The following is a 25340-nucleotide window of genomic DNA, read 5'->3' as shown; positions in this document are numbered from 1 at the left end:
CCACCACCCAAAATATTCAAACTACTGCACAATTGCACTCATCTCACATGCTAGCAAAGTAATGCTCAAAATTCTCTAAGCCAGGCTTCAACAGTATGTGAACCGTGAACTTCCAGATGTTCAAGCTGGATTTAGAAAAGGCAGAGGAACCAGACATCAAATCGCCAACATCTGTTGTATCATCGAAAAAGCAACAGAGTACCAGAAAAACATCTACTTCTACTTTATTGACTATGCCAAAGCCTTTGACTGTGTGGATCACAAGAAACAGTGGAAAATTCTGAAAGAGATGGAATACCAGACCACCTGACCTGCCTCCTTAGAAATCTGTATGCAGGTCAAGAAGCAATAGTTAGAACTGAACTTGGACCAACAGACTGGTTCCAAATCGGGAAGGGAGTATGTCAAGGCTGTATACTGTCACCCTGCTTATTTAACTTATATGCAGAATACATCATGTGAAATGCTGGGCTGGCTGAAGCACAAGCTGGAATCAAGATTGCTGGGAGAAATATCAATAACCTCAGATATGCAGAGGATACCACCCTTATGGCAGAAAGCAAAGAACTAAAAAGCCTCTTGATGAAAGTGAAAGAGGAGAGTGAAAAGTTGGCTTAAAACTCAACATTCAAAAAATGAAGATCATAGCATCTGATCCCATCACTTCACGGCAAATAGATGGAGAAACAAAGGAAACAATGACAGACTTAATTTGGGGGCCTCCAAAATCACTGCAGATGGTGGCTGCAGCCATGAAATTAAAAGACACTTGCTACTTGTAAGGAAAGCTATGACCAACCTAGACAGCATACTAAAAAACAGAGACATTAACTTCACCAACAAAGGTCTATCTAGTCAAAGCTATGGTTTTTCTAGTAGTCATGTATGGATGTGAGAGTTGAAGTATATATAAAGAAAGCTGAGCGCCAAAGAATTGATGCTTTTGAACTATGGTGTTGGAGAAGACTCTTGAGAGTCTGTTGGACTGCAAGGAGATCCAACCAGTCAACCCCAAAGGAAATCAGTCCTGAATATTCATTAGAAGGATTGATGCTGAAACTGAAACTCCAATACTCTGGCCACCTGATTCGAAGAACTGACTCATTGGAAAAGACCCTGATGCTGGGAAAGATTGAAGGCAGAGGAGAAGGGGATGACAGAGGATGAGATGGCTGGATGGCATCACTGACTTGATGGACATGAGTTTGAGCGTGCTCCAGGAGTTGGTAATGGACAGGGAAGTCTGGCGTGCTGCAGTCCATGGGGTCGCAAAGAGTCAGACACAATTGAGTGACTGAACTGAACTGATGTGATCCAAGCCAGCCCAGTCATAATGCATCTCAGGTTTTTGTTTAGACAATTGAGATACTCTCTTTCCTCAGGGCTCACTACCTGAAAGTACAATGAAGTCTAGAATTGTTGTGGTCATTTTTGTCACCTTGTTCAAAGAGTCTACTTCAAGTCATGCCAACATGGAGGAAGATATCAAAGCCAAGAAAAAAAAATACTGGAAGAAAAGAGACAAATTGGATAATATCATTTGAATTGCTGAGTCCAGCCATTTGTAAAGCCAGGATTTTCCCTGGTCTTTCTGGTTACATAAGCCAATCTATTCTCTTTGTGGCTTAGGCTGGTTTAGGATGGGTTTCTATGACAGAGTCTTGACTTTTTTTCTGACTAGTACAGATAACTCATATTACCAATTATGTCTAAGTTGTTTGACAAGCTATATGAGCCATATAACCCTGAATTCTCTTAATGTAATTTACTATGCATAATCATAATCTTTTATTTAGCATCTACTATATGTTAGATTTGGAAAAGTGAAAGTGAAAGTCGCTCAGTTGTGTCCGACTCTTTGCAACCCCAGGGAATTCTCCAGGCCAGAATACTGGAGAGGGTAGCCTTTCCCTTCTCCGGGGGATCTTCCCAACCCAGAGATCCAACCCAGCTCTCCAGCACTACAAGTGGATTCTTTACCAGCTGAGCCACCAGGCAAGCCCAAGAATACTGGAGTGGGTAGCCTTTCTCTTCTCCAGGGGATCTTCCTGACCTAGGGAATCAAACCAGAGTCTCCTGCATCACAGGCACACTCTTTACCAACTGAGCTATGAGGGAAGCCCAGATTTGGAAAACGTTTCTGTAAAGGGCCACATAGTAAACATTTTAGACATTTGGGGCCAGATGGGCTGTCACAACTAATTCATTTCTGCACTTTAGTATGAAATCAGTCATAGACAATACATAAGCAATGAGTGTGACCATGTTACAATAATGGCACTGGAATTTGAATTTCACATAATTTTCACGTGCCATAAAATATTCTTCTTCTTTTGATTCTTTTTCAACCACTTAAGAATCATTTTTAGTATGTAAACCACATTTGGCCTGCAGGCTATACATTGCTGACTTGGAAGCAGATGACGATTTTCACAAGGGTGAGCAGTGAGTCTGATTTTCAGTGTGTCCATAACACCAGAAGCAGGGCTTGCCAATAGCAGTTTATCACTAATTATTGAAAGGATAAGTGAATGCTCAAGGAAAATCAACATTGTAGAAAGTTTAGTTTTCCAAATCATACAGTCATATCAAGTATTTTAGAAAATCAGTAAAACTATCAAAGACTTAAGGAAATTTAGGAAGGCCACGTTTCTACCTAGTTCTCTAGACTCTTCTTTGTTTCTCTTTAATGTCTTTACAACAATTGCTCCTGATTAGGCCCAGGAACCTCCAAGTTTTTCTCCTTCTGTTAGGCAGATTAATTTTTTCTCTTTACAACTTCATCCTCAAACTTTCATATCAAAATCAGTCAAGGTATTTAGATGAACACAGGGATCTACCCCATAAGAGATGACCAGCCTTCCCAGTTTCAATAGTGACATTCTCAGTAGGTCCTTGGTCTCAGGAAACACATTTAAATGCTCATTGTATTCACACATAAAATGGAGAGAATCACTTGTTGAACCAACCTCGTATGTTCTCTTTAAAGCTTCACATGAATTACTGAATATATAGAATATATTCATTCATATATATATATATATAGTGGAATATACATAAGCTTTTAAAATTCATCCAAAAATTTAATACATTACTAATAAAAAATTGAGCCATGTTCACAATGATCAATATGTACAAAGAATGTGATCCAGTCTGATTAGATCAAGTATAATTTTTTAAAAAGTAGTCATTTCAATGAAATTTCTCATCTTAAAAACAAACTAGTTCAAAGGATTTCTCAGAAAAAAAACCAACTATGACTGGGACAATTTTCATACTATATTTTTCTAATTCTAATGAAACCTTTTTCTTTTTCATTAATCTGGAGGATAAACATATTTTAAGTTAAAGTAAGTGAAGAATGAATAATACAATTACCAATACATAACACAGAAATCTTTAGCAATAGTATTATAGAATTTTTTAGTCTTTCATACAACAATGAACAGGTCTCTTTTCCTCAAAATCATCTTAAATGTGTTGCTTAGCTACTGTTGCTAAGATTTTTTCTTTTTCTTTTTTGAAAAAAAATTACGTGTCATACCACCTATGGGCTCTTCTTTTTCTGTCTTGACATCTGCTATTATATCTACATAAAACTAAAAGTCTACAGAGATATATCTTTGTTTTAAATAAAGAATCACACATAAAACTGGTTATAATTTGTTTTAAATATTTGCATTATGTTTCAAACTGTAAATTCTCACAAACAAAAAGTTTGGATTTATAGACCATGTCATCCAGTTAATCTGTCTGTTTTCACATTTATGTCTGTTTATAAAATACGCACGCTTGCCAGGTGGCGCTAGTGGTAAAGAATCCACCTGCCAATGTAGGAGACAAGAGACGCGGGTGCGATTCCTGGGTCGGGAAGATCCCCTGGAGGAGGGCATGGCAACCCACTTGGTATTCTTGCCTGGAGAATCCCATGGACAGAGGGGCCTGGTAGGCTACAGTCCCTGGGGTTGCACAGAGTCAGACATGACGGAAGTGACTTGGCACACACATGAAATACACCAGTATGAAATACTTAATGCTAAGCAAAGGTGATTCCATCATTTAAGACACACAGGATGAAAACACTTGATTACTTTAATTCTAAATAATATTAATAGCTCTCACTGGTTCTCTCTCCCTGGCTCTACAAATTCAAGTGTGGACCTAAAGGGGAATATTTTTCTCCTACTCTATTACTCTAGAATGTAGTATCATTCTCCATAGCTGACTATGAGGAAGTTTTACCAAAGAAGAGTTCACTCTCACTTTTTTTTTTTTTAATTCAGGGCATGGTGTGGGTAGAAGGCAATAGGGGAATGCAGGAAATTAAAGCATGTCCAGTCAATTTTCAAAAAAAGAGAAAAGATAATGTATTCTTGCCACCTCTCAGTTGTAACCTCCTAATTGGCAGGAACTAAATTGTGCACAAGTCTAACTACCACATTACATTCAGTTATTCAAGGGCAGGGCCCTGTTTTATTCATCATTTTGCCTTTAACACCTAGCACAGTGGAAGAGAATTGGCAAAAGTTTAGTATGAATGTTGAAGGAATTAATAAATAGGTGAAAGACCAATAGTTGAGATTCTATTTGTAGTCATGGCCATAATTCATTTTAGAAGATAAATGACAACATCTCATTAACTAGGACTTTAGGGCAAACCCCAAAGAATTACAGTAATCACTCTTATTGATTTTAAATATTGAAAATAACTAGTGAAAATCACTCAAAAATTTGCATTCATCTCTTGAGATCTAAAAGTTTGGATTGGTTTCTGATTGACTACAGGCTATGGATGAAAGAAATATCACTGGATTAGAAACTAAACAAACATTTTGTATGTCAAGGACCATTGATCAACTGTTAGAATTTTTGTTCCTTTTGAATTCCTGTGTTGCATATGGCAGTATTTTAGAACAATGCTAATAAGATTAGAAGTGCTTTCTACCCAATAAAAAGTTACTTGGAAGAACTGGTTTATCTTTTTTATGGAGACATAGAAGAAAACTGTTGAAAAGAAAACTGGACATAGACAGGTATAATCAACTCAATTCTCATCATTTCTGATCTCCAACCTGGTATTCAAGTAGATCCTTTGTTTTAAAATGAGCACATTGGGACACACCGATGAGTTTGATGTTGATCAGTGTATGTCCCAGGATTTCTTTGATGGTTATCCTTTGCACACAAAAAACCCCCCAGATGTCTCTGAGCAGTTTATGGGATCTGCCCACATATTTTGATAAGGTTTCCCATCACTACTGCTTCAGCCTAACATCAGGCATTTCTCAAAAGCTGTTCTGTTAGTTACTCAGTTGAGTCTGATTCTGTGACCCTGTGGACTGCAGCCCACCCGGCTTCTCTGTCCATGGAATTTCCCAGGCAAGAATACTGGAGTGGACTGCCATTTCCTTCTCCATGGGATCGTCTCGACCCAGGGATCAAACCCGGGTCTCTTGCATTGCAAGCAGATTCTTTACTGTCTGAGACACCAGGGTTACCCCTTTACAGATGGAACCAAGAACTAAGTTGCTTAGGTTACAGATCCATACATCTTTTTCAACATTTCAGGTGTTTTTTTTTTTTTTTTTTTTTTGCATTTCTTAGATATCTAACAAAGGACAAAAATCTAACATGAAGTTAACAATAAAATCCACTCCAAATACTTTCTGACTGAACTCCCCAACCGGTGAGACCATATAACCAAGCATCACAAACACTAAAGAAACATATCTTAATACTAATGCTGTCCGTATTACATAAGGAGAAAGCTGCTGACCACAGAGTCAGCAGAACACATGAAGCGCATGCATCAGAATACCAGGAGACAAGCCCAGTATGGCTTTTGGCTCTGTGGTATCTAAAACTTAACTTATAAATTCAAGGATACAGTATGTATGTTTTCTCAGGAAGTGCCACTTTCAGTGAACCTGCCATTAGCATGAAGACTTTAGCAATAGTATAATAAATTTCATGACTGGATATGAATATTCATATAATCTCAACTGTAAAAGGCTTTTACTCAGGGCCTCTACACTAGGGCATAGACCTCAAGGCAGGGAAACATTAGTAATCGCCCTTGAAATCGCCATGACTTGGCAATGTCGACTGCAGGTCTTGGAAGTCAATCAACAGTGACAACTTCTCCACATGGTCTGTTGCACAGATAAGCGCAGTGTTTGGTGGAGCTAAAAAGAGTACAAAGAAGGGCAACAGCAACTCGGGCAGGGGGACAGCTTACTAAAGTGTCTGGCAAAGAAGGGATTCACAAATTCCTAAAACATAATCCAGGGAACTGGGAGCTTATAAAAAGAAAACTGTATAATCCATCTGGATTCAGATATTACACCAGTTTATTTGAAAACTAAAATATGTATCTCTTGTTCTAAAGGCGTAAAAGCTGAACATCACTTAAGTTAATGAAAAAAGAGGGCCTCAGACTAGTGGGATCCCACCAGTAGACTACACCAAGTCCTTCAGAAAGGTCCCAAACACAGAACTACAGGAACATGTTGACAGACCACCAGTGATCCATCAAATAAGAACTTAAGCACCTATATTTAGTGCTTTCAAGCTACTCAGTTTTTTACTCTATTTTTGTTCAATAAATGTGAACTACTGCTGAATTGTTTTATAGCCCACTAGAAAAATGTTGTTCCATGATATTAAATTCACCAGCACAGAGATGCTTTCTGGAATATCAAGCAGGTGCTAAGTCTTGAATTTGTGCCAGAACATTACAAACACAAGCTGCAATCACTCTGCTTCACATTAGGAAATCAGACGGTGCTGAGGGAGCAAATATTCTTCTTAAAGGACAATGTCATCTTCAAAATGGAACCAAATAAAGGAAGCCCTTGATCTGACTTCAGAGCTAAGAAGTTCTAGAATTATGTCTAATTATGTCTATATAATTTATGTTGATCACAAGTTGCTTTCTGAGCTACAAGGATGCAGCATATGTTTTGAACTAGTGGACAGAGAGAAGCCATTCTAAGGGTCTTAGTGTAAACAGTTAAGCCAAGTGGGAGTAGGAAATGGGTAGTTGGATAAACTGGACCTGAACTTTCTGACAGGAAGAGCAAGGCGAATGCCAGTCTTACTCACATGCAGTCGGGTGTCAGAGTCTGGGCAGAGATGAGGTCCAGGTTTGGGAATAAGTCCCCTAATAGCCAGGATAGTGTCCAGTGATTTTATTCTCCAAACAGAAAGGAGGCCAGGAAGAAGTAAGAGAACCAAGCATTGCAGACTTATGGGCAAAGGGGGTGGGGGGGGGCGGGGGAACCACAACAACACAAAAACAACTGAGAGACAGAGATACATAGATAAATCAGTATAATCCACTCTTCCCCAATTTCTACAATACCCTTCATAGGAGTGCAACTCAAAGGTAGCAAAAACAAGGTAATTATCTTTGGCTCTTAGCCACCAACAACAAAATAGACTTTTGTGACACAATCATAGTTGTATTGCTACTTGCAACTGACAGATCACTAGGTCAGACGGTTTCTGATTCAGAGTCAGAATGAAGTGAATCAGTCTATCTATGCTGATAGTGGGAAGTCTGTGAACTAAGGGATTATTTGAACTGTCCTCATGTTTGCCACTGGATGGAGGAGCCTGGCAGGCTGCAGTCCATGGCGTCACTAAGAGTCGGACACGACTGAGAGACTTCACTTTCACTTTTCACTTTCGTGCATTGGAGAAGGAAATGGCAACCCACTCCAATGTTCTTGCCTGGAGAATCCCAGAACAGGGGAGCCTGCTGGGCTGCCGTCTATGGCGTTGCACAGAGTCAGACACGACTGAAGCGACTTAACAGCAGCAGCATATCTGCCACTAGCAATTTAGTCAAGCTGATTGGATGATGGAGATAACAAGGATTATCATTTTGAAGAAAATTACCATTAAGACTCACTGGGTTTCTCATCACTCCAATATCACTTGTCCTATATTAAAAATCAAAGTCTGTCCAATGAAGACACGAAGATGGTGTCTTGCTCAGTGTCAGGTGTCTCTAAACAAACTGAGAATTCACAGGTAATCATTAAGGCTGCTCCACCTTTTTTGCTTTTTTCTTAACAAGAAGATCTTTGCAAAAAAACTGCAGAATTACCAGGGTTGTCTCCTGCCATAGGTGCTGAGGAATCCAACTCTGAAATGGCCCACTGGAATACATTTCCCCCAGAGAACCAAACAATACCAGAATCATTAAAGCATTTCTCAGACTTAACTGAATATTCAGTGTAGCTGAGTTACTCAGGGAGCATTAAAGCCTTGGCATTGGTTTTCATTTGCTTTATTTATTCAGTATTTTCTCCTTTTTAAAAATATTTTAAATTGAGGTATAGTTAGTATCCCATAAAATATATATACTTAAGTGTTCATTTCAATGAGTTTTTTACAAAACTGTGATGAATTATAGGTAACATAAATCTATCACTTTAACCATTTTATTATTTTTTAAATTTAAATTTATTTTAATTAGAGGCTAATTACTTTATAATATTGTATTGGTTCTGCCACACATCAACATGAATCCACCACAGGCATACACGTGTTCCCCATCCTGAATTCCCCTCCCACCTCCCTCCCCGTACCATCCCTCTGGGTCATCCCAGTGCACCAGCCCCAAGCATCCTGTATCGAACCTGGACTGGCGATTCGTTTCTTATATGATATTATACAAGTTTCAGTGTCATTCCCCCAAATCGTCCCATCCTCTCCCTCTCCCACAGAGTCCAAAAGCCTGTTCTATACATCTGTGTCTCTTCTGCTGTCTCACATACAGGGTCATCGTTACCATCTTTCTAAATTCCATATATATGTGTTAGTATACTGTATTGGTCTTTTTCTTTCTGGCTTGCTTCACTCTGTATAATAGGCTCCAGTTTCATCCACCTCATTAGAACTGATTCAAATGTATTCTTTTTAATGGCTGAGTAATACTCCATTGTGTATATGCACTACAGCTTTCTTATCCATTCATCTGCTGATGGACATCTATTTTAAAGTACAGTTCAATGGCATTAAGTACACTCACATTGTGGTGCAGCCATGACTACCATCCATCTCCAACTTCAGAACCCAGACTGAAACTGTACCCACTAAACATTAACTCCCCTACAAAGTGGAGCATCATTCTTATGTTCACTTGCTATCTGAGTATCTTCTTTGGAGGTGTCTGTTAAGTTCATTTTTGGCTCATTTTTAATCGGGTTGTTTGCTTCCATGTTGCTGAGTTTTTTGTTATGTTTCTTACTCCCACTCCTGCCTATGCCTCAGGTTACCATTGTTGTTGTTGTTGTTTTTTTTTTTTTTTTTTTTACTGTGGATTAGTTTCACCTGGACTTGAACTTTATATAAATCAGTTATACAGTATGTATTCATTTGAATCTGGCTTCATACAATGCCTATGAAACTCATCTGTATTGTGGAATGTAACAGCAGCACATTCACTTAGGGTACAAAATAGTTCATTGAACCAATGTCATTCCAGACATTAGTAACTTGTGTTTCCTCTCTTTCTTGATCAGGCTTGTTGAGGTATATCAATTTTATTAATCTTTCAAAGGATCAACTTTCGAATTTTTTTATTTTTTCTTATTTATAGTATCAACAGACATGTAAGTTCCTCATTACAGGTTTTAAAATGTTATTGTACTGTATCTTCTAAATTGCTTTTTTTTTTACTTAGCAATATATCATGGATAGCTCCCAAAATAGATAATACAGATATGCCTCAATTTTTAAAGTTGCTTAGTATTCCTTTGATCCCATATTTAGGCCAGTTCCAAATTTTTTTAAACTACAAATAATGCTTTATTCTTGTTCACAAACATTCACACAACCCATATTGGTCCCCTGTAGTACCTGCTAAATCATAAATTATAAAATTAAAAGGATGATAAAGATTTTTCAAAAATATTCATGCCCTCTTCCTCTAATTTCACCAATACTGGCATAATCTTTTTGTTTAATTTTTTCTAGTTTACAGGAAATATTGCATTTTGTTTTTATTTGCTTTTATTAATGAGCATATGTTCATATAAATATTAACCTTTGCATCTTTTTCTATTACTGATATCCCTTGCCCATTTTTCTAATGCTACATTTTTAGAACTTTTTGAAGTTCCCTCTATATTATTCATGTTAACCCTTCACTTATCACTTGTTGCAAATATGTTTTCCAAGTTTTGGGTGTGCATATGTGTTTGTGTGTTGGATGTTTTTTGTTAAGTCATTATTTGAGATATAATTCACATATAACAAAATGCACAGATTTTAAGGGAGTAGTTTGATGACTTCTTACAAAGGTAAACACCCATGTAACCGTCACCCAAACCAAGGAATAAAATAATTCCATCACTTCAGGAGGTTTATCATATCTCCTTGCAGTCATTTCTTTCTCTATTATTGATACTTTGAACTATTAGAGTTAGATAAATGTTTATAAAGATTCTGGCATAATATCCAGTGTATAATAAGCATTCAATGTATGAAACTGTTATTATTAATTCTATCCTGGCAATGGCTAACACAATGAGTCTGTACTACTTTAAAGTCCTTTAGAAAGCCAATGCTTCATTTTCTATACACTTCTAATTTCGATGAGACTCCTCTCCCCCACCAATCATGGAGAATACTGCTTTCTTATAGCCACATTCTGTTAACAAACCAGCTAAATTTAAACTCAATAACAAATTCAGCTAAATTTAAATCTCCAGGAAACTGAATTTTAATTAATTTAATCCAACTCACACTAAGACATTTATACCATCTTTCATGACAAGCATCAGAAAATAATTTAAATTCTTATGACTCATCCTTGAGAACAAAATGTCCTTAAACAATGGAACACAGGTGTAATGTATGTTGGTTGGCCTTGCAGTCGCTGTCTCATGTTCCTGGGATGAGAAATAATGTAGCCCAGACAATAACGTAGCCCAGAGAAGAAATGCGGAGAAGGCAATGGCACCCCACTCCAGTAATCTTGCCTGGAAAATCCCATGGACGGAGGAGCCTGGTGGACTGCAGTCCATGGGGTTGGTAAGAGTGGGACACAACTGAGTGACTTCACTTTGACTTTTCACTTTCATGCATTGGAGCAGGAAATGGCAACCCACTCCAGTGTTCTTGCCCGGAGAATCCCAGGGACAGGGGAGCCTGGTGGGCTGCCATCTATGGGGTCGCACAGAGTCGGACACGACTGAAGTGACTTAGCAGCAGCAGCAGCAGACAAGAAATGAAGACTCTCTTTTTTTTTTGTTTTTTTTTTAGTTTTTTATTTTTTAAATTTTAAAATCTTTAATTCTTACATGCATTCCCAAACATGAACCCCCCTCCCACCTCCCTCCCCATAACATCTTTCTGGGTCATCCCCATGCACCATCCCCAAGCATGCTGCATCCTGCGTCAGACATAGACTGGCGATTCAATTCACATGATAGTATACATGTTAGAATGTCATTCTCCCAAATCATCCCACCCTCTCCCTCTCCCTCTGAGTCCAAAAGTCCGTTATACACATCTGTGTCTCTTTCCCTGTCTTGCATACAGGGTCGTCATTGCCATCTTCCTAAATTCCATATATATGTGTTAGTATACTGTATTGGTGTTTTTCTTTCTGGCTTACTTCACTCTGTATAATCGGCTCCAGTTTCATCCATCTCATCAGAACTGATTCAAATGAATTCTTTTTAACGGCTGAGTAATACTCCATTGTGTATATGTACCACAGCTTTCTTATCCATTCATCTGCTGATGGACATCTAGGTTGTTTCCATGTCCTGGCTATTATAAACAGTGCTGCAATGAACATTGGGGTACATGTGTCTCTTTCAATTCTGGTTTCCTCGGTGTGTATGCCCAGCAGTGGGATTGCTGGGTCATACAGTAGTTCTATTTGCAATTTTTTAAGGAATCTCCACACTGTTCTCCATAGTGGCTGTACTAGTTTGCATTCCCACCAACAGTGTAGGAGGGTTCCCTTTTCTCCACACCCTCTCCAGCATTTATTGCTTGCAGATTTTTGGATCGCAGCCATTCTGACTGGTGTGAAGTGGTACCTCATTGTGGTTTTGATTTGCATTTCTCTAATAATGAGTGATGTTGAGCATCTTTTCATGTGTTTGTTAGCCATCCGTATGTCTTCTTTGGAGAAATGTCTATTTAGTTCTTTGGCCCATTTTTTGATTGGGTCGTTTATTTTCTGGAGTTGAGCTGCATAAGTTGCTTGTATATTTTTGAGATTAGTTGTTTGTCAGTTGCTTCATTTGCTATTATTTTCTCCCATTCAGAAGGCTGTCTAGAAATGAAGACTCTTGATGGTATTCACTGTATTTGTTGTGCACCTTCTGCCACAGGAAAAGAAGCTGGTTAACTATCTTACTTGGTTTGATGCAATGATACAAAGCATTCTGCAGGTGCTATTAGATAAGATAGGAAAATTTTTTAGAACGAATCACAGGTTCTATGTGAACCTAGATGAAAAAGTGGTAGAGCTCCCATGAGGAATTAAGAGAGTGTGAGATCTGACAGTTGACTACACCTGCAAACAGATCTTTTAAGAGAGAGACACTAACTGCTCCTGTATACCCTCCCAATAAGTCTTCTGTCTACCAATGACACCTTTCTTTGGCCCAGATTAATTAAGCCCAAAACGGATTTCTGTCACTGAAACTGTTCAGCCACTGGAAGAGGCAGAAAGTTGGGTGAATATTAGTCATAAAATGATGTGTATCTTTACAGGTTTTATCCTATCTTCAAGCAGCCTTATCTGAATTTTTAAGAAAAACAGCTCAATTATTCATTTATTCAACAAGTATCTATAGCCACTTCCTAAAAGTTTTTACCAATCCTAAAGGAAATCAACCCTGAATATTCATTGGAAGGACTGATGCTGAAGCTGAAGCTCCAATCCTTTGGCCACCTGATGGGAAGAGCTGACTCACTGGAGAAAACCCTAATGCTGGGAAAGATTGAGGGCAAGAGGAAAAGGGAGTGGCAGAGGATGAGATGGTCAGATAGCAACATCGACTCAATGGATAGGAGTTTGAGCAAACTCCAGGAGATAGTGAAGGACAGGGAAGCTTGGTGTGTTACAGTCCATGGGATCACAGAATCGGACACAACTGAGTGACTGAACAACAACAAGTTTTTACTAATCTTGTTTTTTTCGTACCTAGCACTGAGCCTGACACAACTGTTGATGTTTAATAAATATTTGACAGATGAATGAAAGAATGATAAATTTAGGTGATGGATGGTATGGACAAGTTCTAATTCTTACTTTTCTTGACAGAAGTTGAAATAGTTGCCCCTTTCTTTCTTCTTGAAAGCTCTAGTCTTGAAAGTCTTCCTCAATGTTTGCCCCTCAAACTCCCCTGTTTTTCGCTCCTATCTCTTAGGGCAGTTCCTATTGTTCTTTGCTGACTCCTCCTCCTCTCTCTGACTCTTAAATTTTGGTAGTTCTTCCAGAGACTATCATAGGCCTTCTAAGTCTGCTCACTCTCCCCAGGCCATTTTATCCATCTCCTCAGATAACACATTCCTGTTTTGTTTTTTTTAAGCTAGTTTGAGTAGAATATCTGGTCTTTTGTAAGCAAAGTGTCCCAGCTTATTCAGTGCTCAATAAATACTTATTAAAAAGTATACCAGGTTATTGGGCAGAAAACTTGAGACAAGACTGTAGGTCAAAGAAATAGACAGCATAAGCAAAAAAGGAAGTTAAGTTTTGGACATCTTACATTTCTGTTCTCAGCACCCCACAGATGCAAGATTTTTGATGTCTCTTAAAGCACCTGTCTTAAGGTTCCTTCTTCATCCCTCCAACTGTCATACATAAGAATCATGGTATACTACAAAAAAATGATTTGTTCGGGTTTGTTCAAAGAAGGCTATGCATTTTGTTCATGCTCTGAACAGAAAGATTCAAGGCAAGGTTACAGAACTTATTCATTATATCTATATTAAGCTATTAGAATCAACCCTTACACCAACCATTATGATGTCACTTCTTCTTGACAAGCACCAGGGAACAATTCCTATTCTTAATTTATAACCAAAAGATTTGCATAACTTGTGTCATATTCAAACAACATGCATTATAATTAGAGCACTGCCAATTCATGAGGGCATGATTTCACTATTTCTTCTGCATTATCAAATTACACATGTATTGAAATTATATCTTCTGAGCTCATCCTGTGTAATTTCGATGTTGCAACTTTTCCATACACACAAAACCTTCATTTCTCTTTCTTAACATAATTCAAACACAGTCTATCTTTGACAATCTTATTTATAGCACACCCATCTCTTTTTTAAAATTAGAAATCCAAAATTTATATACTAAAGAATTTATATAACAAATATGTGAAAAGGGGCATCAATTGGCTTTTTTAACTCTTAAACCCTGATTCTAAATTAACTTTCAGTTCAGTTTCTCAGTAGTGTCCAACTCTTTGTGACCCCATGGACTGCAGTACACCAGGCTTCCCTGTCCATCACCAACTCCCGGAGCTTGCTCAAACTTATAAATTATTAACTTTAGCAGTTGCTAAAATGCACTGACAGAGGTTCACAGACTTAATCAATACCAGTGCTCAAATTTTAGTTATACCTGAAGATCACACTAAATTTAAACAATATGCTTGTAAAAGGTATCTAAATGTAAAATTTTAAAAATAGGTATGTCTCACTTCAACCGTAGCCTTGCCTAAATTTTCCATAGTCATAGTACCCACTGCCCTAAAATATCCCATATTGGATATAAATGCTCCAACACAGTGAATAACAAATGAAAACTGAAGTTTTCACTTATAAAGTAGCTTGATAAGTGAGACCTTATGGACTTCTAGTTAAAATAGTTAATAAGGCCCAATGCAAATTAAAACAAAGCCTTCAAGGATAAAAATGTATTACATATAATCTAACTAACAAAGGGGTGACCATTCTCACGACTTCTACATTTAATAGACCAAATTCACTTGGTATTAAACCTTGAAAAAGTAAAGGGCAGTGCAAGGTGGATTACTATAACACTCGACGTGCATGTGCAGGTTAAGTCACTTTAGTCGTGTCTGACTCTTTGCAACCCTATGAACTATAGCCTGCCAGTCTCCTCTGTCTGTGGAATTCTCCAGGCAAGAATACTGGGGTGCACTGCCATGCCCTCCTCCAGGGGATTGTCTCAACCCAAGGATCGAACCTGTGCCTCTTGTCTCCTGCATTGGCAGGTTGGTTCTTTACCACTACCACCAGAGGTGGTGTTAGTTAATATTTAATCAGTGTTAAATTATTTAACCAGTGTTAATATTTAACAATGGTGTCCTATCCATTATGGCCCCATATCAATACTCAATATTATTAAACTTACTGACTTTGGTCAACAGCTATACGTATTTTGCTTTTATAAATGTGGCTAACATGTTCTATTCAGTGCCTACTTCTACAGAGTCTCAGCTGTGGTTTGCCTTTACCTCCAAAGGGACACCGTGACTTTTCCAGGCTACCTGTGGGGTACCTCTGTAGTTTTGCCACAGCACAAGGTCTTAACCACATCCACCTTCCTCCAGGAGCACAGGTATGAAATTACACTGGTGGCATCCTCCTCCAAGAAGATTCATTTGACATACTCACCATTCTTTGATAAGAGACAAATTTTGAGGTGTTGCTACAGAGGCCAAATACAAATAAGAATTTCAGCTGGCAACTGCTGAACAAAAACTTAAAGAAAAAGAAAAACCTTCCATCTTCATTCCTGTTCTAACAAGTAAATGATCCTTAAACTAGCTCTCTCATCACCTATCATGAGTTACACCTAGCCTCCAGCTATACTAACCACCCCCTTATCTTCATTTATCCTATGGAGTGGGGGAGAGGAGATCAAAGGACAAATATATTGTGCTTTAGTATTTCTCAAGGTTTTTAGCATAGCTGCATATTTAGTCCCTGAGTGATTTGTACATTATTCACTTATGTAATTGGCACTGACAGTTGACAGTGCTGGGTTCAGTGCTCCACCTTGGAATATGAACAGTGGAAACAATGGATAAGGGACCATCTCTCTCACTAGGAGTTCAGAAGCTCTAGAAGATTCTTCTCAAAAGAGGGAATGAAAAGTCAGTTGGTTTGCTCAGTTTTTAGTTTTATCCAAGTTATAACTTAAGTCAAATTCCTCTATACATCTTTGCTTCTAGTCATGACAGAATTATTGTTACTGTCAGTCATTAACTCATGTTCAGCTCTTTGGAACCCTATGGACTGCAGCATGCCAGTCTCCTCTGTCCTTCACTGTCTCCCAGAGTTTGCTCAAATTTATGTCCATTGAGTCAGTGATGCTATCTAACCATCTCATCCTCTGGCGTCCCCTTCTCCTTTTGCCTTCAATCTTTCCCAGCATCAGGGTATTTTCTAGTGAGTTGGCTCTTTGCATCATGTGGCCAAACTATTGGAGCTTCAGCAACAGTCCTTCCAATGAATATTCAGTGTTGATTTCCTTTAGGACTGACTGGTTTGATCTCTTTGCAGTCCAAGGGACTCTCCCTGGACTTGCAATCCCACTGAAAACAAGGAGAAAATGGGACAAAATATATGAGACAACTTTTTCAGGCACTGAGAACAGGGAGATCAGAATCACAGCCTTTGGGATAGGAATGACAAGTAGTGGTAAACCTGGGGCAATTTTGCTTCTGTTGCACAGAAAGGTAAGCCTAGCAAGACAGGTGAGACAGGCACTCACTCTCCTGAGTGAGAAGGCACAGACCCACCCAAGTTCCAGGCAGCTGAAGCAGCCTCTAATTTGGGGGGCAGGCTACTAAAAAGGAGGCTGTTACCCAACAAAGTGGGAGTAAAGAGGCCTGAGTAGGGGGTGTAGGGTAAGAAGTAGGGGTGGGGTTAAGACTTCAGGAAAGGCACACAGTATAGAGGGCACACCCTAGAGCAAGGGCCCCACCCTAAAACTAAGTTCATAATGAAAACAGAGCTGCCCAAACACTAAAAACAAGACTAACAGGATCCAAAGATTTTCCAGGCAATCTAATAAATGCTGGGATAAAAATGAAACACTCTTTAAAGGAGGATGTCATCATCAAAATTCATTACAGGGTTTATCACCCACAGTATCCAGCACAAAATCATAAACACTGAGGTGTATACATATAATGAAATACTTGGTAAACTGAATGATTGAAATGTTGGTTTATGCAACAACACAGGTGAATCTAATAGACACCGTATGAAGCTAGATTTAAGTGCATGCTACTGCTGCTAAGTCGCTTCAGTCGTGTCCGACTCTGTGTGACCCCACATATGGCAGCCCACCAGGCTCCTCCATCCCTGGGACTCTCCAGGCAAGAACACTGGAGTGGGCTGCCATTTCCTTCTCCAATACATGAAAGCTAAAAGTGAAAGTGAAGTCACTCAGTCGTGTCTGACTTAGCGACCCCATGGGTTACTGCCTACCAGGCTCCTCCGTCCATGGGATTTTCCAGGCAAGAGTACTGGAGTGGGTTGCCATCACACTGTATAATTCATTATATATAAGTTCAAGTACAGGAAAAACTAATCTATAGTAAAAAAAAATAATAATAATAGTAATCGAAACAGTGGTTACGGGGACTTCTTGGTGGTCCAGTGGCTACGACTCCACACTCCCAATGCAGGAGGCCTGGGCTCAATCCCTGGTTAGGGAACTAGATCTATATGCCACAACTAAGACCCAGTGCAGCCAAATAAATAAATATTTTAAAAAACACAAAAAACAGTGGTTACCTGAGGGGTGGGAATAAGAATTGACTGCAAGGAGACATAGGAAACTCTCAGGAGTGATGAAATTGTTTTATCCCTCAGTTTTGGTGGTGGTTACACAGGGTAACCACCTTTGATGAGTCAAAACTCATCAAACTGTCCACTTAAAATCTGTGCATTTTATTGCATGTGAATTACATTTCAGGTTGATTCCCTGGTGGCTCAGATGGTAAATCGTCTGCCTGCAATGCCAGAGACCCTGGTTCAATCCCTGGGTTGGGAAGATCCCCTGGAGAAGGAAATGGTAACCCACTCCAGTACTCTTGCCTAGAAAATTCCATGGACTGAGGAGCCTGGTGGGCTACAGTCCATGGGGTTGCTAAGAGTTGGACACAACTGAGCGACTTCACTTACTTTACTTTACTTTTACATTTCAAAAATTGACTAAAATTTAAAGAAAAAAAAAGCAAAGAAAAATATAGAATGATGTTTTGCATGGCAACACAGCTTTTTATGCATGTCAGAGAGGATTTTCTTACTCAGAAAACACATGTACATTTATTGAAGTCTTTGTAAGTTGATTTATACTGCCTTGCAAGAGCTGACTGCTAAAATTTTAAGAACTTTGCAAGCCAGCTGTTAAAACTATTGTTAGCTCAAAATCACCCATGGCAGAAGTCTTTACAACACATTAGAAGTCAGATCTCCCCAAACCAGCTCCCACCCAAGGGCTAGTTTATCAGCACACAACTGGATTTATGATTTATTTATATTAAAATAAAGATCTGCATCACACGTCATGTCTAGAGTTGTGGTCAATAAACTTTCCAAGATATAGTTCTACACAGATTATTTGTATTAATGGAGACTATCAATATCTCCTTCCCCGCTCCCCTTTTAATCCTATTACCACTTCTTGCAAACAATGAATTCAGATCTTTTGTCTGTTGAATTTTGGATGTGCCTTCATGTCACTCATGACATGCTCATGCTGCTACTTATTTTTTCGGTTTTGACATTATTGACTGTTTCCCACTATGGAAGATATGAATTCAGTCTTCTTTCCCACAGAACACCTGCCACCATCAAAACCACATTTCACACCACTCCTATCCTTCCAACATTGTGTTACACTTTTAATTAGATCAATATTCAGTGTTTACACTAATATGGTTATGAAAATATTCACAGCTGAGCTGTCTAGTGTTAAGATTAGTATTATTTTTCCTTCCTCGCACAACTTTTTGTTTTCTCTGGAGCTACTGGTATTTCTATGCCTTTTTAATTTGCCTTGTTTTCTACGTACTTATCACTGATTTATACCAAAAATTCTATCCCAATTATCTAAAATTTCTCTCAATAGTGCCAACATATCAGATATTTCAGCAATTTACTCTTCTGGGAAACATGTCTCTGGAGGCTGCTGTCATCTGGATTGACTGCCCCAGGGTGGTACACAGTTATGATTCTGGAATTTACCTTCCCTATCTGTGAGATTCTCATCACCTCCCGTGTGAATTGTTAAATCAATTGTTGGACTGTTCCTTAAGTATTGCTGTTGAGAAGTCCAAAGCATTCTGACTCTTGATCCCTAAGAGATGACTCATTTTTCACTTTATATTCTGAAATTTTGTAATGATGTCACTTGGAGCAGGTTTTGCATTGATTCCACTGGGCCTTTAAGAGTCTTTCAATCTAAAAACTCTTATCCTTTAATTCTTGAAAATGTTCTCTTCTGTTTTTTTTCCGCCCCTTCTAAACTTCTGTTATTCAGATGTTGAGCAAAATGAGCTTCTCTAATAGTTTCCATTTTTTCTTGTCTTTTTGCAGTACTTTCTGAAAGATTTCCTAAACTTTCTATAGGTCTTTTAACTCTTTCATTACTTTTTGAAAACATCTGCTAACACATTTTAAATTTCATTTATTTGTATCCTGTAATGGCAGATATTTTCTCATCTCTCTGAGAATATCAATGCAATTTACTTTCTTCTCTAATTGTTTGGACAGGTCCTCTTTATGTGAAAGGCATGTTGTGTGAATATGGACTGTCTCTATTCAAGAATGAAACTGTAAAAGGTTAATTGAAGCTCTAGATGCACAGGTGGTACTTGTCAACTATGAGTTTAACTCTGGGATTATCTGGCTGAACTGCTTCATTGAAAAATTTCTTTCCTTAAGTCTTTCCTTTTGAGCTCGTAAAATTCCTCAGATTAAAATATTTCAATCTTTTGCTTAGAGCAGTACGGTTCTAATGTGAGTGTGCATCAGAATCAGCTAGTGCTTGTGTGTGCTCAGTCACATCCAACTCTTTGTGATCCCAGGGACCACAGCCCGCCAGGCTCCTCTGTCCGGGGATTATCCATTATCCAATACTGGAGTGGGTTGCCATGCCTTCCACCAGGGGATCTTCCCAACCCAGGGATCGAACCCGGATCTCCTGCAATGCAGGTGGATTCTTTTTTTATTATTTTTGCAAGTGGATTCTTTATCATCTGAGCCACCAGGGAAACCCAATGGTTAAGAATCTACCTGCCAATGCAGGAGACTCAGGAGATGCAGGTTTGATCCCTGGGATGGGAAGATCTCCTGGAGGAGGAAATGGCAACCCACTCCAATATTCTTGCCTGGAGAATCCGCATGGACAGAGGAGCCTGGAGGGTTGCAGTCCATGTGGTCACAAAGAGTCGGACACAACTGACCAACTAAGCACAGAATAGCACATCCTTTACCACTGTGCCACCTAGGAAGCCCAGAATCAGCTGTGAGGATTTGTTAAAACACTGGGCCCTGCCTATAGAGATTCTGATTCATAGGTCTGGGATAGGGACCTAGAATTTGCATTTCTAACAAGTTCCTAGATAATACTAATGCTGCAGGTCCTAGGAACATACTTTGAGAACACTGGCTGGCCTGGATTGCCCAAAACAAGACCTCAGTTAAAGTATTGGGATTACAATCTTCAGAATGTAAGGTTTAAAAATCCCTCTGTTTCCAATAACTATACTGTCCTCAACAGCGCCTACAGCGCTCTGTCCAGAGACCCTCTGTTTAATGGTCTCCAGAAAATAAGGCTTAAATATTCTGTCAGAGTAAGGGATGTTCCCTAACTGGAATGGGAAATAGGACTGAGCTTCTCAGTGTCTCTTAAGCATATATTCAATCAATCCCTTTGTTTTTAATCCCACTTTCACTTACATTTCCAGAAGTACATAGCACTGCCAGTTTTCAAGTGTTCTGAGGATTCTTTTGGGGCAAGTCAAGGTGGTTTTCATCTTTTTGCCACTTTGGGCTCTTCTTGATCAAATTTTATGAGTCATTTCCCATTCATCCATCTATTTCCCAACTTCCAAAATCATATTGCTATCAACTCTCTACATCATCTTCTCTTTATCCATTAGGACTTTGAAAGAAAATCATTTTACTATCTTATCAGTGGAGTTTGGGAGAGAAACAGAGGTAAAGGTTTGTGTTCAGTCTGCTAACTTCATTTGGAATTTAGAAGAGTGAACATGGGAACCATGTTCCCAGACTCTGATTGTATCTCAGAATATAAAACAAACAGGACGTACTCAAAGCAAATTGAACCATCCTCAAAAGTTACACTAGGCTGGTCAGTTTTATTCATTTCAGACTTGGCAGAAGAAATCAACTATGTTTATATAGGGAAAAATCTGTTTCACAGCTTTAGACTGCAACTCTCCCAAAGCCAGTGTGCCACAGGTCTGTAATATAAGCTACATATATGAAATACTGGTGACTCAAAGCAAGAAACCAAAGGATGTGAACAAGATAGTTTATCTTTGCATATAAAGAGCAACAATAAAATCATTAATGCCATGCTAAGATATTTTTATCTTTTTCATACTATCTTCTGCCCAACAACAATTAAAATTATAATTCACTGAACAAATATCCAATGTCAGAATTATGGTGGTTCCATTATGTACTCTGTCTCATTTACACAGTCTGCTAAGATGGGCATTATGTATTTTAATCTTTTAATACCAATTAGGAAACTGATATCTAGAAGAGGTAAGAAACCAGTTGAAGGCTATACAGGAAGGGCAGAGCAGAATAGAACTGTAGGCTTATCTTATTCTAAAGCCCCAACATAACCATTTTGATACAACATGAGTTAAAAGCAAATAAAAACATTTATTTTGAACATAAAATAAATTTTGTTTTTGTAATAAACCAAGCTGATTTTGTAATGTAACACAGCACATTTGAATTCAAGTTTTTACAGATTTGGACCACATCTTATTTTGTGTAGGTGTGGGACCCATACAGCACCCAACAGAGCAAAATATCATTAAATTAAAGACATAATTTAATAGCTCTATAAGTAATATATAAGAACCAGTTCATTTATGATTATTATAAATATAAATGGTATGTTATGAGATGGATTTCTGCCAAAAGACTCAACAGGACAGAAAAGCCTTCAGAGAGACACAGAGCTTGTTAACATTACTTTGCACTATCTTCTGTTTTGTTTTGTTTTTGTTTTTGTTTTTTAAACAAAAACAGAGTCTAAGCATTTGAACCAACAAGGTGGTTTTCCCAAAGGATATTCTCAGGGTGGGTATTCTTGCTTTAGTTTATATAGGTCATTCTGAAGTTTTATGTTCTCTAGGGAGACTTCTAAATGAAGAATTTAATCAGAAAAGGGAGATTCAGCTAGAGAGTAATCAAGTTTTAAAATCTAAAAAATAAAGGAACACAGCTTCACTTACTACCCTAGAGCGGAAGCAATCCGGTAGACAGATAAAAGAGTGTGGGCAACAGGAGGAGAGGTGAAAAATAAAAGAAAAAAATATTTTTTAAGCTTGTTTGGGAGAAGCTCTAAAAGGAAATGCAGAGATGTTAACAATTAGGAGGAGGAGGAGGAGATGGAAAGGAAAAAAATGTGCTTACAACTGCCCATGAAATAAATGTCTTTGTTACAAGACCACAGGATTCTGTTTCCTGGGAAGGGGAAAAAAATTACTCAGCTACATTTTATGTTATGTCAGGCCAAGAGATATGTCATACAGTCATACAAAGTAAAATGTCATTAACTAAAATACTGAGTTGTTCACTCCATTTAAAAGGACTTGTTAGGAAAACTAATACAAAATGTGTTGCCCAATTTAGAAGACAGCTTAACCCATCTGGAAAAGACAAATATTTTATTGGTCTGTACATTAATGCCCCCTCCAAAGATGTCCACACCCTAATCTCCAAAACCTATGAATATGTTCAGTTACCGGGCAAAGAGGAACTCAGGTTGCAAAAAGAATTAAGTCTGCTGATCAGCTGAGCTTCCTGCCAAAGCGCAGCCCTGACAACCCTTTTCATGGCAACCCACTCCAGTGTTCTTGCCTGGAGAATCCCAGGGATGGGGGAGCCTGGTGGGCTGCCATCTATGGGGTCACAGAGTCAGACACGACTGAAGCGACTTAGCAGCAGCAGCAGCAATGAAGTTTTATTAAAACAGAAAATGGAACTGAATTAAACAAGTACATGTAGCCTGTTTAACACAACATCGTCACTGCATAATACTCATTCAGTTCGGCCAAGTCTGCTTCTTTCCACACTTGCAGGATGCTGCTGCTGCTGCTAAGTCACTTCAGTCGCGTCCGACTCTGTGCGACCCCATAGATGGCAGCCTACCAGGCCCCTCCATCCCTGGGATTCTCCAGGCAAGAACACTGGAGTGGGTTACCATTGCCTTCTCCAATGCAGGATGGAGTTAACCAAAACATCCTTTCCTGAGAAGAACTCCCACTGGTCTGTATGTACACTTTAGATTTTTAACTACATCAGTCTGTCATCAGATGTTCTTTCAAGATGCTTCCTCCATTCCTTTAAAAATGCTCCCCTACCAGGGACTATTCCCTATTTCCCTTTAAACACTATCAAGGTGCTACCGTGAATGACAGATGGGAATTGGTTGTACTGAGTGTATGTGAATAATAAGGAGGTTATACTTATTTGGACATCTTAATTGAAAAAAGCACCAAGAATATGTCCTTACTGATATGCTTTTTAAAAATACTTTGAGAAAGAAGAAAATAAAGCAAATCCATTTGTATACAAAATAAGGTATATGAGTACATACTATGTGTCAGGTACTGCTTAATGCACTGGGGAGACAGCAGCAAACAAGAAACAAAAATCGCCTACATACTAGTCTAAATGACAGGCAGTGAATATGACAGAGTTCATAAAAAAGTAAAATATATCAGATAAGTGTTAAGAGACAAAGCAGAAAAGACAGCAAGTACCAAGGAGCCTGCACCACAGCAGTGGTCCTGGTATGGGGAGGAGAAGTTCCAGACTCTGTCTCTGTTTTGAAGGTACAAACAGAATTTACTGATGGATTTGACACATGAAGTATTGTCAAATATTCAACTATTGAGATATTGTTGGAGTCAATAGACATTTCGACCAATTTCCTTCATCAACAACACCGCACTAGGAGATACTCAATCTCTTAACTCATGAAACAACAAAAATTCTGATATCATGAATTCCCTATATGTTAAATGACAAGGAGATAGGAATTTGAAAGTAAGGCTTTAAAGGAAACACATCTCTGGTGATAAAGCTGATTGACAAGTCAATTACCAAAGATCCTAAATAGAATGCCTTCACTTTATTTGATGGACCAATAATTCATGATGAATCTTTGAAGACTAAAGAAAAATACTATATAATCAAGATTAAACACACAGGGAAGTTATTTCAATAATCAACAACTTAACATCAACTTTTCATGTGGTCTCAGGGTGAAAGGCTTTTACTTATATTTTTAAATTCAAAAATAAAATGTACTGATTAAACCAATAAGGCTCTTTTCAGTTTAGCAAAAGTAAAAACAGTACGGTAATGCTACTGAAATTTCACTTTTATGTTTCTTAAACTTTATAGTTTCTCAAAGGAACATGTGAAACTAATTTGAAAATAAGTATCAAATACATAGTATTGAAAAGTATATATGGAACAACTGGAAAATGTATATAGAGAGAAATTTTAAATTTATATCTATATAAACGGAGACAGAAGGAAGGAAGAAAGAAGACAAGGAAAGAAGGGAGGGAAGGAAGAAGCATCACTCTTTTGCAAGCATTTGCTATTCCCAAACTTCCTCCAGTATCATGACATGATCTTATCCAAGGCTGTACCAGAGAAATCCAGCAGGTGGCACTCATACATTTTTCTAAATGGGATGCTGAATTAAAAACAGAATTGTTTAAATTTTGTATTTCAGGCCAGAAAGACCAAATAAATCATAGCTGGAAGCAAACACATTTGAAAATTTTCTATTACTGTGGAGAAATTATGCTTTTAAGCTGCTTTAACGCACATTCGTAGCTTGCAAGCAACTTACAATTTTCACTTCCTATTCTAGCAGCTGATAGAAAGTAAGCATTCATAATCATTACCTGCCAATCAACAGCTTGATAATAGAAGGCTGTAAGTGACCACGGAGAGACTCACAAACATTTCTCATGATGGCATATGGGATCATTACTTTCTTCCACTTTCTCTTCCATGCTTTTATTGGTTGTTCTATATAGATGGGTTCTGAAATTAGGAAACATTAT

General features: G+C 38.3%; 1 protein-coding gene across 1 annotated transcript in view; it reads right to left on the bottom strand.

Annotated features, from left to right (window-relative positions):
• The window catches only part of CCDC172 (coiled-coil domain containing 172), a 104902-nt gene that overhangs the window by 17186 nt on the left and 62376 nt on the right, over positions 1-25340 (bottom strand). Inside the window, exon 10 of the mRNA XM_027960411.3 lies at positions 25179-25320. The gene's annotated coding sequence lies outside the window, so the exon portion shown is untranslated. The remainder of the gene's footprint in view (positions 1-25178; positions 25321-25340) is intronic.

The sequence above is a fragment of the Ovis aries genome, chromosome 22 (genome assembly GCF_016772045.2).
Source record: "Ovis aries strain OAR_USU_Benz2616 breed Rambouillet chromosome 22, ARS-UI_Ramb_v3.0, whole genome shotgun sequence".
NCBI classification, from domain to species: domain Eukaryota; kingdom Metazoa; phylum Chordata; class Mammalia; order Artiodactyla; family Bovidae; genus Ovis; species Ovis aries.
The sequence above is the reverse complement of the archived record's forward strand: the minus strand, read 5'-3'. Positions and strand labels throughout refer to the sequence as shown.